General features: G+C 50.4%; 1 protein-coding gene across 2 annotated transcripts in view; it reads left to right on the top strand.

Moving 5' to 3' along the window:
• Positions 1 to 14646, top strand: part of LOC140400035 (histone H2B-like) — a 92934-nt gene that overhangs the window by 61478 nt on the left and 16810 nt on the right. For both annotated transcript variants that reach the window (XR_011937991.1, XM_072489519.1), the window contains one exon: positions 141 to 217. The gene's annotated coding sequence lies outside the window, so the exon portion shown is untranslated. The remainder of the gene's footprint in view (positions 1 to 140; positions 218 to 14646) is intronic.

The following is a 14646-nucleotide window of genomic DNA, read 5'->3' as shown; positions in this document are numbered from 1 at the left end:
TTTGTCTGATTCTGGGTTAGGATTTGGAGAGTATTTTCTTTATTTTACTGATTATCAGTTGAAAGAATGGATTGATCTATCATTGACCTCATCTGACCCTAACTTACAAGAAATTTGTTTTCTTCTTCCTCGTTCAACAGACGAAAAGATGAGTTCCAAGATGGTGATGATGATTCCTCAGCAACGTGAATGTGCAGCCGTCTCCTTCTAACTGACTGTAAGTACAATATTAATGCAACATTGCAGAGACACAAACACAACATCAGCTCCACCGTCACTGAGCAGAAGCAGTCAGATTCGCAGAGACCTCAAGTCCCAGATGAACATGTCCAATCCAACAGTCCTCTTTATCCAATTGAAGAAATTCAAGTAAATCTGGACTTCTGGAGAAAATGTAAATATTATTTACAGATACACGAGAGGGCAGGTGGGATAATTTTCCACAATTCACCCCTACTCTCTCATGGAACGTTGGATCAACTTTTGACAACAGCGTTTCATCTGTAAAGTAATCAGTATAGTATTAATTAGGCTATAGATTCAGCAATCAATGTGCAAGTATCCATTGGCACTTTTTTGTAACTTTCTTAGTTTAAAATATTTCAGAAGCAAAGCACTTGAATAAGGCATTAACAGAAAAATGATACATTTAAATTGTTCTCCAAAGGGACACTTATCAAATTGTCAGGCCATCCTTTCATCTCACAAGTTGTGAACCTTTGGTACAAGTAAAAGGTCGGATAGTACAGCTTATTGAAAAGTGCCGAATTAATCATAAACTTCTACCGAGACACCTCCCAAAACAAAATATAAAATTCCCATCCAAATATCTCACACAATCTCAGATATAATGGTACAGTGTCATTCTCATGAAACAGACATGGAAATAGATCATTTAACATATCAATGTTATCACTAAAAGTAATAATGGAGGATGAATACTGAACAGAATGTTCACCCTTAACTCACAAAACAGGTATTGACAAGTACAGAAAACACAATAAAATCTTGCACATCAGAGAGGTGGACAGACTGAGATTACCTGTCTTCTCGTGTAAATGTAAATAATATTACAGACGGAGATTAAACCCAGAATCCCATAACAGAGACAGACAGCTACAAATGCAAGCACAGAGACAGAGTGTTAGTGAGTCAAATTAAGTTTCCCCCTAACACTTGACCCATAACTGAGACAGACAGCTACCGTGGAAAACACACACTCACACTCGCACACCAACAACTGAGCAGTAAGCAGTAAAATATGCCATATATCATAAATAGACAGTGGGGGTAAAACACACACTCACGTTTTCTCATGCACATGCTCACTCACAAGTAACTCAGCAGGAAGCACTATATATGCAGTGAATATCACAGAAAGTCTGAGGGTGAAACACACACCAATAACTGAGCATTAAGCAGTAAAATATGTCATATATCGCACACAGAAACAGAGAGGTTTATACACACTCACTCACACTCTGTCTCTCACACTCTCTCTCTCACACACACCCACGCACTGTCTCTCCCACACACTCACAAATCAATAACTGAGCAGTAATCAAGAATATATTAATTGTATATCACAGAGACTGTGAGGTCAATACACACTCACTCACATTCTCTCTCTCACACACACATTCTCCCTCTCTCACACACACACACCAGTCACTGAGCAGTAATCAATTAAATATGTGACATATATCACAGAGATACAGTGAGGGTAAAACATGCACTCACTCTCTCACTCACACTCACTCAGTCACACAGCAGTAACTGAGCAGTAAGCTGTAAAATATGTGTGTGTGTGCTTTACCCTCACTGTCTCTCTATGATGTATAACACATATTTTACAGCTTACTGCTCAGTTACTGCTGTGTGACTGAGTGAGTGTGAGTGAGAGAGTGAGTGCATGTTTTACCCTCGCTGTATCTCTGTGGTATATATTGCATATTTAATTGATTACTGCTCAGTGACTGGAGTGTGTGTGTGAGAGGGAGAGAGTGTGTGTGTGCTGTAAGCAGTAAAATATTTGTTATAAATCAGAGAGAATCAGTGAGGGTCTTTTTTTTTATCATTGAATTTACAGTGCAGAAGGAGGCCATTCAGCCCATCGAGTCTGTACCGGCTCTTGGAAAGAGCATCCTACTTAATCCCACACCTCCACCCTATCCCCATAACCCAGTAACCCCCCCCAACACTAAGGGAAATTTTGGACACTAAGGGCAATTTATCATGGCCAATCCACCTAACCTGCACATCTTTGGATTTTGGGAGGAAACCGGAGCACCCGGAGAAAACCCACGCACATATGGGGAGGATGTGCAGGCTCCGCACAGACAGTGACCCAAGCCGGAATCGAACCTGGGACCCGTGAAGCAATTGTGCTATCCACATTGCTACTGTGCTGCCCTTTTTAAGAAACAGATAGATTTAGCACTCAGGGCGAAGTGTATCAAAGGAGATGGGGTGGGTGGGGGGGGAGGGGGTAAAACACTCTCTCTCATAGAAACCCTACAGTGCAGAAGGAGGCCATTCAACCCATCGTGTCTGGATTGACCTTTTGAATGAGCATGCTACCCGAAGACAAATCTCCCACCATCTCCTTGTAACCCTACCAAGGGACAGTTTAGCATATTGAATCCACCTAACCTACACTTCTTTGGACTGTGGGAGGAAACTGGAGCACCCGGAGGAAACCCAAACTCCGCACAGACAGGCGCCTGAGGTCAGAATCAAACCCAGCCTCTGGTGCTGTGAGGCAGCAGTGCTAACCACTGTGCCACCCTGCTGCCCATCAGCAGCACATCAACTTTTCACCCTGTTGCTCTCACACACATTCACCATCCCTCACACATACTCACAGACTCACCCTCTCACACACACTCTCACACACCAGGAATTGAGCCATAAGCAGTAAAATATGTGTAATACATCACAGAGACACTGAGGATAAAACTTCCACTCAATGTCTCCCACACACACACTGGCACTCACACACACCATTATCTGAGCAGTACGCTGTAAAATATGTGTCTATATCATAGAGAGACAGTGAGGATAAAAATCTCACCCACACTCCCTCCATCTCACACACACTATCTCTCTCATGCTCTCCCACACACACCATTAACTGAGCAGTAAGCTGTAAAATATTCATTATATATCGCAGAGAGACATTGAGGTTAATATGACTCTATCTTCTAATCTTTATTGTCACAAGTAGGCTTCCATTAACACGGCAATGAAGTTCCTGTGAAAATTCCCTAGGCGCCACATTCTGGCACCTGTTTGGGTACACGGAGGGAGAATTCAGAATGTCCAAATTACCTAACAGCACGTCTTTTGGGACTATCTATCCATGAGTGTGTGTTTTTACCTCACTGTCTCTCTGTGACATATAATGAATATTCTTGTGCTTCCTGCTTAGTTACAGGTCTGTGTGTGTGAGAGATAGTGAGTGTTGAGAGTGAGAGTGTGTCTTTACCCTCACTGACTCTTTATGCTATATAACTCATATTTACTTCTCTCTCACACATTCTGTCTCTCACACACTCATACGCTATCTCATTCACACACTCACACCAGTAACTGAGCGGAAAAATATGCATTATATATCGCGGAGAGACAGTGCGGGTAAAACTCACACTCTATTTCTCTTGCAAACACTAACTCTCCCACACACTCACGCTGTCTCTCTCTCTCACTCTTGCTGCTTCTTTCGCAGACTCTCTCTCACACACACACATACACACCAGTCACTGAGCAGTAAGCAGTTAAATATGCATTTTATATCGCAGAGGGTCAGTGGGGGTAAAACACACACTCGCACACCAGTAACTGAGCAGTAAAATATGTGTTTAATATCACCGAGACAATGAAGGTAAAACACACACACACTCACACAGACTATTTCTCCCACTCAGACACTCCCAAACACACAGTGACACATTCTCTCACACACACTCTCATATTCACATACTCTCATATTCACACACTCTCACAACAGTAACTGAGCAGTGAGCAGTAAAATATGCATCATATATCACAGAGACAGTGATGGTCAAATAGATTCTCACTCTCTCTCTCACACACTCACCACACACCCCAGTAACTGAGCAGCAACAGCAAAATATGTGTTATATATCAAAGAGAGACAATGAGGGTTAAATACACATAGACTCACTCGCTCGCACACCCACTCTCACGCACACCCGCTCTCTCTCACGCACACCCGCTCTCTCTCACGCACACCCGCTCTCTCTCACGCACACCCGCTCTCTCTCACGCACACCCGCTCTCTCTCACGCACACCCGCTCTCCTCATGCACACCCGCTCTCTCTCTCATGCACACCAGCTCTCTCTCACGCACACCCAGTCTGAAACATATCAGTGACTGAGCAGCAGACACTAATATATGCATTATATATCACAGAGACAGTGAGGAGAAAACTGATACCCACACACACACTGCTGCTCACACTCTCTCGCTCACACACACACCGGTAACAGAATATTACAATGTGTTAGACATCACTGAGAGATCTCACACACTCTCTCACTCACACACTCTCTCACTCACACACGCCAGTAAGCATCATATATCACGGAGAAACAATGAGGGCAAATCACAACTTCACACTCTCATACAGACACTATCTCTCACACACACTCAAGCTCTCTCACACACACCAGTCACTGAGCAGTAAGCAGTTAAATATGCATTGTATGTCTCAGGGGGACAGTGAGGGTAAAACACACTCTCGCCACTCTCACATACTCACACACTCCAGCAACTGAGCAGGGAGCAGCAAAATATGTTGTGTATGATAGACAGACAGTGAGGATAAAACACACACTCGCACACTCTCCAACACGGGCAGCACGGTAGCACAAGTGATTAGCACTGTGGCTTCACAGCGCCAGGGTCCCAGGTTCGATTCCCCGCTGGGTCACTGTCTGTGCGGAGTTTGCACGTTCTCCCCGTGTCCGCGTGGGTTTCCTCCGGGTGCTCCGGTTTCCTCCCACAGTCCAAAGACGTGCAGGTTAGGTGGATTGGCCATGCTAAATTACCCGTAGTGTCCATAAGGGTTGGGAGGGGTTATTGGGTGGAAGTGAGGGATTAATGTGGGTCGGTGCAGACTCGATGGGCCGAATGGCCTCCTTCTGCACTGTATGTTCTATGTAATCTATGTAACCTGTTACTGAGCAGTAAAATGTGTTATATATCACAGAAATGATGTGGAGATGCCACCGTTGGACTAGGGTGAGCACAGTAAGAAGTCTCACAACACCAGGTTAAAGTCCAAAAGGTTTGTTTCGAAGCACCACCTGTGGGACTTGAACCTGGTGTTGTTAGAACATAGAACAGCAGAGCACAGAACAGGCCCTTCGGCCCTCGATGTTGTGCCGGGCTTTGTCCGAAACCAAGATCAAGCTATCCCACTGCCTGTCATTCTGGTGTGCTCCATGTGCCTATCCAATAACCGCTTGAAAGTTCCTAAATGTCCGACTCCACTATCACAGCAGGCAGTCCACTCCACACTCTAACCACTCTCTGAGTAAAGAACCTACCTCGGACATCCCTCCTATATCTCCCACCCCAAACTTTATAGTTATGCCCCCTTGTAACAGCTACATCCACCCGAGGAAATAGTCTCTGAACGTCCGCTCTATCTATCCCCCTCATCATCTTTCAACCTTGATTAAGTCGCCTCTCATCCTCCTTCGCTCCTATGCGAAAAGCTCTAGATCCATCAACGTTTCCTCATAAGACCTACCCTCCAATCCAGGCAATATCCTGGTAAATCTCCTCTGCACCCTTTCCAATGCTTCCACATCCTTCCTATAATGAGGTGACCAGAACTGCACACAGTACTCCAAATGTGGTCTCATCAGGGTCCTGTACAGTTGCAGCATAACCGCACGGCTCTTAAACTCAAGCCCCCTGTTAATAAACACTAACACACTATAGGTCTTCTTCACGGCTCTGTCCACTTGAGTGGCAACCTTCAGAGATCTGTGGACATGAACCCCAAGACCTCTCTGTTCCTTCACATTCCTCAGAACCCTGCCGTTGACCCTGTAATCCGCATTCAAATTTGTCCGACCAAAATGAATCACCTCGCACTTATCAGGGGTTAAACTCCATCTGCCATTTTTCGGCCCAGCTCTGCATCATATCAATGTCTCTTTGCAACCTACAACAGCACTCCACCTCATCCACTACTCCACCAATCTTGGTGTCAGCAGCAAATTTACTGACCCACCCTTCAGTCCCCTCCTCCAAGTCATTTATTAAAATCACAAATAGCAGAGCCCCTGTCTTCGGTGAATACTGAAGAAAAGTATTCATTCAACGCCTCTCCTATCCCGATGCCACACAGAAGTTTCCACTACTGTCCTTGACCGGCCCTAACCTCACCCTGGTCATTCTTTTATTTCTCACATAAGAGGAAAATGCCTTGGGGTTTTCCTTGATCCGACCCGCCAAGTACTTCTCCTGCCCCCTCCTAGCTCTCCTAAGCCCTTTTTTAAGCTCATTCCTTGCCACCTTCTGACCCTCAAACGACCCAACTGAACCTTGTTTTCTCATCCTTACATACGCTTCCTTTTTCCTCTTGACAAGACATTCAACCTCTTTTGTGAACCATGGTCCCCTCACACGGCCATTTGCTCCCTGCCAGACAGGGACATACCTATCAAGGACACGCAGTATTCGTTCCTTGACCAAGCTCCACTTTTCATTTGTGCTTTTCCCTGACAGTTTCTGTTCCCATCTTATGCTTCCTAATTCTTGCCTAATCACATCATCATTAACCCTCCCACAATTATTTTTTTTATTTTAAAACATTTTTATTAAAGGTTTTCATAAAATATCAATAACAAAATGAAAAAGAAACCCACCAGGGTTAAGTACAAAACACAGTCCAGAAAAACAACCCTCCATATCCCCTCCCCCCCCACCCTGTACATGAATAATAAATTAAGATTAACGCCCTGACTTAATACAACAAGTATATACAACCCCTGAGACCCTCCAGTGTAAATAACAAAAACAAAAAAATAAAGTGACCCCCTCACCCCCGAGTTGCTGCTGCCATTGACCAATGTCTCCCGCTCTGCCAGGAAGTCTAAGAACGGTTACCACCGCCTAAAGAACCCTTGTACCGACCCTCTCAAGGCGAATTTCACCCTCTCCAACTTAATAAACCCCGCCGTATCGTTGATCCAGGATTCCACGCTTGGCGGCCTCACATCCTTCCACTGAAGAAGAATCCTTCGCCGGGCTACCAGGGATGCAAAGGCCAGAATTCCGGCCTCTTTCTCCTCCTGCATTCCCGGATCCTCTGCCGCCCCAAATATTGCGAGCCCCCAGCCCGGCTTGACCCTGGATCCTACCACCCTCGACACCGTCCTCGCAACGCCCTTCCAAAATTCCTCCAGCACTGGGCATGCCCAGAACATATGGGTGTGGTTTGCTGGGCTCCCTGAGCACTTAACACACCTGTCCTCACCCCCAAAAAACCGACTCATCCTTGTCCCGGTGTGTGTGCCCTGTGCAGCATCTTAAACTGTATGAGGCTGAGCCTCGCGCACGATGAGGAACGGTTCACCCTCCCCAGGGCGTCTGCCCACGTCCCTTCCTCAATTTCCTCTCCCAAATCCCCTTCCCACTTACCCTTTACCTCCACCACCAAGGTCTTCTCCTCCTCCTGCATCACCTGTTTAGTTTCCGAGATCTTCCCCACTCCCACCCACCCCCCCGAGAGCACCCTGTCCTGTACTGTGTGTGGCCGTAGCCGTGGGAATTCCGTCACCTGCCGTCTGGTAAACACCCTTACCTGTAAGTACCTGAAGGTGTTCCCTGGGGAGAGCCCGTACTTCTCCTCCTGCTCACCCAGGCTCGCAAACTTCCCGTCCACAAACAGGTCCCCCAACTTTCATATCCCTGCCCTGTGCCACCCCGCAAACCCTCCACCTGTTCTTCTTGGGGCGAACCGGTGGTTCCCCCGTAATGGGGTCCCTGCCAAGGCCGCCACCTCCCCCCTGTGCCACCTCCACTGCCCCCAAATTTTGAGGGAAGCCAGCACCACCAGGCTCGTGGTATACCTCCTTGGAGGGAGCGGCAGCGGCGCTGTTGCCATCGCCCCCAGACTCGTACCCACACAAGATGCCGTCTCCAGCCTCTTCCATGCGGTCCCCTCCCCCTCCATCACCCACTTGCACACCATCGTCGCATTGGCGGCCCAAAAGTATCCACAGAGGTTGGGCAGCGCCAGTGCCCCCCTATCTGTACTCGCGCCCACACAAACCCCATTATACTCCTGTTAACCCGCCTGAAAAAAGCCTTCGGGATAAACACGGGGAGGCACTGGAACAGGAACAAAAACCTTGGGAGCACCTTCATTTTGATTGACTGCACCCGACCCGCCAAGGACAGCGGCAACGCGTCCCACCTCTTGAACTCCTCCCCTATTTGCTCCACCAGCCTTGTAAAGTTAAGCCTATGCAGGGCCCCCCAGCTCCTGGCCACCTGGACTCGCAGATACCTGAAGCTCCTCTCTGCTTTTTTTAGTGGGAGCTCGCCAATCCCCATCTCCTGGTCCCATGGGTGAACTACGAACAGCTTGCTCTTCCCCATGTTGAGGTTGTACCCCGAAAAGTCCCTGAATTCCCTAAGAATCCTCATTATCTCCGGCATTCCTCCCACCGGGTCCACCACATACAGCAGCAGGTCGTCCGCATAAAGTGACACCCTATGCTCCTCCCCACCCCGCACCAACCCCCTCCAGTTCCTTAACTCCCTCAGTGCCAAAGCCAGCGGTTCAATCGCCAGTGCGAAGAGCAGGGGGGATAGGGGACACCCCTGTCTCGTCCCTCGGTGCAACCAAAAGTACTCGGACCTCTTCCTGTTTGTGGCCACACTCGCCATCGGGACCTCATACAACAGCCTAACCCACCTGACAAACCCCTCCCCAAACCCGAACCTCTTCAGCACCTCCCACAGATACCCCCACTCTACCCTATCGAAGGCTTTCTCAGCGTCCATCGCTACCACTATCTCCGCCTCCCACTCCCTCGCCGGCATCATGATAACGTTCAAAAGCCTCCGCACATTCGTGTTCAACTGTCTCCCCTTCACAAACCCCGTCTGGTCTTCATGGATTATCTGCAGCACACAATCCTCAATCCTCATGGCTAAGACCTACGCCAGCACCTTGGCATCTACATTTAGCAAGGAAATCGGTCTGTAAGACCCACACTGCAGGGGATCCTTGTCCCGCTTCAGGATCAAGGAGATCAGTGCCCGGGACATCGTCGGGGGCAAACCCCCCCCTCCCTTGCCTCATTGAAGGTCCTAACTAACAGCGGGCCCAACAGGTCCATTTTCCTTTTATAGAATTTGACCGGGAAACCGTCCGGCACCGGTGCCTACCCCGCCTGCATGCTTCCTATCCCTTTGATCAGCTCCTCCAGCCCAATCGGGGCCCCCAATCCCGCCACCAGTCCCTCTTCCACCTTTGGAAACCTCAATTGGTCCAGGAAGCGGCCCATCCCTCCCTCCTCCCGTGGGGGCTCGGATCAGTACAATTCCTCGTCGAAGTCCCTGAAGACCCCAGTGAAGCCAGCTCCACTCCGCCCCCGCCCCCCCTGTCCTTAACTTAGCTGCGTCCCGCTTCTGAAGCTGATGCGCCAGCATCCGGCTTGCCTTTTCCCCATACTCGTAAATCGCCCCCTGGGACTTCCTCTACTGCACCTCCGCCTTCCTGGTGGTCACCAGGTCGAATTCGGCCTGGAGGCTACGTCTCTTCCTCAACAATCCTTCCTCGGGCTCCTCCACATACCTCCTGTCTACCCTCACCATCTCCCCCACCAGCCTCTTCCCCCACTCCCTCCGCTCCTTGTGGGCCCTAATGGAGATCAGCTCTCCCCTCACCACCACCTTCAGTGCCTCCCATACCATCCCCACTCAGACCTCCCCGTTGGCGTTGGTCTCCACGTACCTCTCTATACTTCCTCGGACCCACTCGCTCACCTCCTCGTCCGCCAACAGCCCCACCTCCAAGCGCCACAGCGGGCGCTGGTCCCTCTCCTCCCCCATCTCCAAGTCCACCCAATGCGGGGCGTGGTCCGAAATGGCTATTGCTGAATACTGAGTATCCTCTACTCTCGCTATCAACGCCCTACTCAAGGTGAAAAAGTCGATTTGGGAATAAGCCTTATGGACATGTGAGAAGAATGAAAATTCCCAAGCCCCCGGCCTTGCAAATCCCCAAGGGTCCACCCCTCCCATCTGGTCCATAAACCCCGCTCAGCACTCTAGCCACCGCCGGATTCCTACCCGTCCTAGACCTGGAGCGATCCAGTGCCGGGTCCAGCACCGTGTTAAAGTCTCCCCCATTATCAGGCCCCCCACTTCCAAGTCTGGGATCCGACCCAACATACGCCGCATAAAACCTGCATCGTCCCAGTTCGGAGCATACACATTGACCAGTACCACCCTCTCTCCCTGTAACTTACCACTTACCATTATGTACCTGCCGCCATTACCTGCCACAATGCTCGACGCCTCAAACGACACCTTCTTTCCCACCAAGATCGCCACCCCTCGATTTTTGGCATCCAGTCCCGAGTGAAACACCTGACCTACCCACCCTTTCCTCAGTCTTACTTGGTCTGCCACCTTCAGGTGTGTCTCCTGAAGCATAACCACATCCGCCTTGAGCCCCTTCAGGTGTGCGAACACGCGGGCCCGCTTAATCGGCCCATTCAGTCCCCTTACATTCCAGGTTATCAGCCGGATCAGGGGGCTACCCGCCCCCCTCCCCCGCCGACTAGCCATGACCCTTCCTCGGCCAGCAACGCGCCCGCACCCCACACCCAGCCCGTTCCCCACAGCGGCATACCCCCGTCTCGACCCCCCCTCACTCGCTCCAGCTCCTCCTTGACCATAGCAGCAACAACTCGATTCCCCCCCACCCAACCCCCCTCCCCCGGCTAGGACCCATCCTAGCTGATTTACTCCCCCCATTGCCCTTCCGCAAGTCAGCTGACTCCTGCTGACCCCGGCCACTCCCGCCTCTCCTTCGACTCCTCCCATTGTGTGGCACACCCTCCTCTCCCGTCCCCATCCATAGGCTCTTGTAGAGGGTGCCATCTCTGCTACTCCACTACTGGGCCGATATCTGGGGTTTGAGTATCTGTGTGTGTCTCTCTCCAGCTGGCACTGAAACTTCAGAGGCCAGGGAATGCCGCACTGGGACACCTCCACGGAAGAGAGCACTGAATCAAGCCTGCCGTTTATCCCTAACCGGAAGCCTGAGGCTTATATCACACAGATATCCAGACCCCCACCAATGCCCAGGTGATTCTCTCTCTTGCCGGTGGTGCAACACCCACCCGGTTCCTACTTCGCTGGAGTAGCTTTCCCAAGAGAGAGAATAGGACACTGCTGTTTATTACCTAACCAGCAGCCTGTCCTGAGTGAATCGTTCAAGATGACCCTAGATTCTCGATCCCGGAATTAAGGTGAGGAATATCTTAACAATGACTTGGTCAGAGATCGCTGGTGAGAGATTGAAGAATTTAAACGACTCCAATTATCAGCAAATCAAGGTTTATTGCAAAACCCAGGTCAAAATCATCAAACAGAAGAAATTATAATGAAATCTTAAACTCTAACACAAACTAAGTCTATTCAGAAAGTACTATAACGGACACAACGTAAAATCTTATTGTTACACAGTTTTAGCAATGACACAGAACACAAATCAAGTCCCCTTCCCCAAAGCCTCAACCACTATCAAGGTCAAGGGAGTTTTGCAAGCTGCTGCAGGGTACTTACAGTCACAGGCTGCAGGAGGTCAAGTCAAAGGTGGAGAGGTCAAGCCAAGAGACCCTCAATCGAAACACAGCCCCTTTTATATATGTTTTACCTGGCTTTTTCCTGTGTTCGGCCAGCCCCTTTTGCATTGAATCCATAAGGTTTAAAGTTCCCGCTGGTCCCGCCCCCTTTGAGCCGGTCAGAGCTGTCGACTTCCGGGTTTTCCTCCCCCTTTGCGTTGTATCGGTCCAAGTTTAAAGTTCCCGCTGGTCCCGCCCCCTTTGAGCCGGTCAGAGCTGTTAGCTTCCGGGTTCTCCTCGCAGGTCCGCTCTTCCAGCCAGGCAGACCTGCCGCGATTTGAATTTGGCGCCGACTCCGCCCCCTCCACCCAGTGAGTTCCTGCCGGTGGCTTCTGTCAGGATTGGAGTACCTCCCCCAGGTCCGCCTCCAACTTGGTTTTTTCTACCGTTTATCTTCAAGGGGCTTTTCCAGCGCAATATACTGAGCCCAGACAGTCTGCTTTTTGGGATAACAAGGTTAAGCTCTCTTGTGAAGATTTTCAAAGTCTTCCATCTGCTCTGGAGATCGCTGCTATGTTGATGGGGTGTTGATTGGATACTGCTCTGGTGGAGGCAAAGTCATTTACATCTGCATGGGGCTATGACCATCCCATTGTCCTGCTTGCAGGCAGGCCCCTTACAGCATTACCATGCCCCTTTGTCTCTGTGTTTAATCTTATCTAGTTGTCTGGCTCCTTCTTCCTTGTAGCTCCTGGGGGGGGTTTGTAAATACCTATGCCCCTACTCGGCTCAGCGGACCAAGCCTGCTGGGAAATCTGGTTACGTTCTTTTGGCTGAGAAATGTCCAGTTTACAGTCTCTGGGTTTTATTCTTGGGCAGTCCAAAAAGGGCCGAATTGCCCGAAAACCTTACACTCTCCCCCTCCGCCTTCTGTTCTAAGCGCGGGAAACAACCCTCGCTTCCCTGCCCCGGCCCCGCCCCCTCCAGTCTTCAGCGTGGGATAAAGCCCGCGCTTTCCACCTACCAGGCCCCGCCACCTCTGACGCAGCTCCTTTTACAGGCCCTGTCCCCTCACCCCTGACTCGGGCCTCACCCTGCCCCGCAAGGCTCCATCTCACCTTCAAGAGCCCCCCCCCGACCAACCCAACCAAAACAGTGCCCAACCCGCCCCAGCCACCTTCTCCGACCTAAAAGAGGAAAACACAAAGAAAAAGAAACCCGGAGCAATACAAAAGCCCCCCCCTCGAAACAAAAATAAACATAGCATATCAACCATAGTCCCCAATCACCCGTCCCAACCCTCAATCTGTGTCCAACGTCTCGACCTGAACAAAGGCCCACACCTCCTCCGGAGACTCAAAATAGTGGTGCCGGTCCTTGTAGGTAACCCACAGTCGCGCCGGCTGCAACATGCCAAACTTCACCCCCTTCCTGTGCAGCACCGCCTTCGCTCAATTGTACCCGGCCCTCCTCTTCGCCACCTCCGCACTCCAGTCCTGATATATCTGAACCTCCACGTTCTCCCACCTGCTGCTCCTCTCCTTGGCCCACCTGAACACACACTCCCGATCGACGAACCGATGGAACCTCACCAGCACTGCCCGCGGAGGCTCGTTAGCCTTGGGCCTCCTCGCCAGCACTCGATGGGCCCCTTCCAGCTCCAGGGGCTCCTAGAAGGACCCCGCTCCCATCAGTGAGTTCAACATGGTGACCACATAGGCCCCCACGTCCGGCCCCTCCAGCCCCTCCGGGAGGCCCAGAATCCGCAGATTCTTCCGCCTCGACCGATTCTCCATCTCCTCGAACCGCTCCTGCCATTTCTTGTGGAGCGCCTTGTGCGCCTCCACCTTTACCGGCAGGCCTGAGATCTCGTCCTCATTGTCAGAGGTCTTTTGTCGAGCCTCGCGGATCGCCACTCCCTGGGCCGTCTGTGTCTCCAGCAGCTTATCAATCGACGCCTTCATCGGCTCTAGCAGGTCCGTTTTAATCTCTCTGAAGCAGCGCTGGATACCCTCCTGCTGCTCTTCCGCCCACTGCATCCACGCTGCCTGGTCTCCGCCCGCCGCCATTTTGTCCTTCTTCCCTCACACCTTCGTCGGGTCCACCACCTTTTTTTTCGCCCCGCTCCTAGTTGAAGCCATATACTGACGGGGAGCTGTTGTAGACTCCTTCCCACACCGGGAAACGTCGAAAAAGTGCCGTTAGGGGCCCTGAAAAGAGCCCAAAAGTCTGTTTTTGCGGGAACCGCCGAATGTGCGACTTAGCTCCGCATAGCCGCAACCGGAAATTCCCCCCTCCCCCAATTATAAACCTTGCCCTGCCGTATGGCCCTATCCCTCTCCAGCAAGACTTCTTGCTGATTTCACAGAGGGACAGTGAGGGTTCAACACATGCTCACACGCGCTCTCCCCACAATCTCTCTCTCACACACACACCAGTTACTGAGCAGTAAGCAGTGAAATATGTTATTTCTGATAGACAGACAGTGAGGATAAAACACACTCACACACCTGTGACTGAGCAGTAAAATATGTTATATATCACAGAGAGACAATGAAGGTAAAACACACACTCTCTCCCCACACACTCACACTCCTGCAGACTATTTCTCTCACTCTCCCTGACACAGACTGACACACTCACTTGCACACGCTCCCTCACACACTCGCACTCTTTCATATTCACACACTTTCTGACACTCACACTCTCTGACACAAGAGTTCCTGAGTAAAAAATGCATCATCTATCATAGAGAGACAATGATGGGAAAACACACGCTCGCACTCTCTCTCTCACAC

Source organism: Scyliorhinus torazame, chromosome 24 (assembly GCF_047496885.1).
Source record: "Scyliorhinus torazame isolate Kashiwa2021f chromosome 24, sScyTor2.1, whole genome shotgun sequence".
In the NCBI taxonomy this organism is placed as follows: domain Eukaryota; kingdom Metazoa; phylum Chordata; class Chondrichthyes; order Carcharhiniformes; family Scyliorhinidae; genus Scyliorhinus; species Scyliorhinus torazame.
This window is presented reverse-complemented; position numbering and strand designations above follow the sequence as displayed.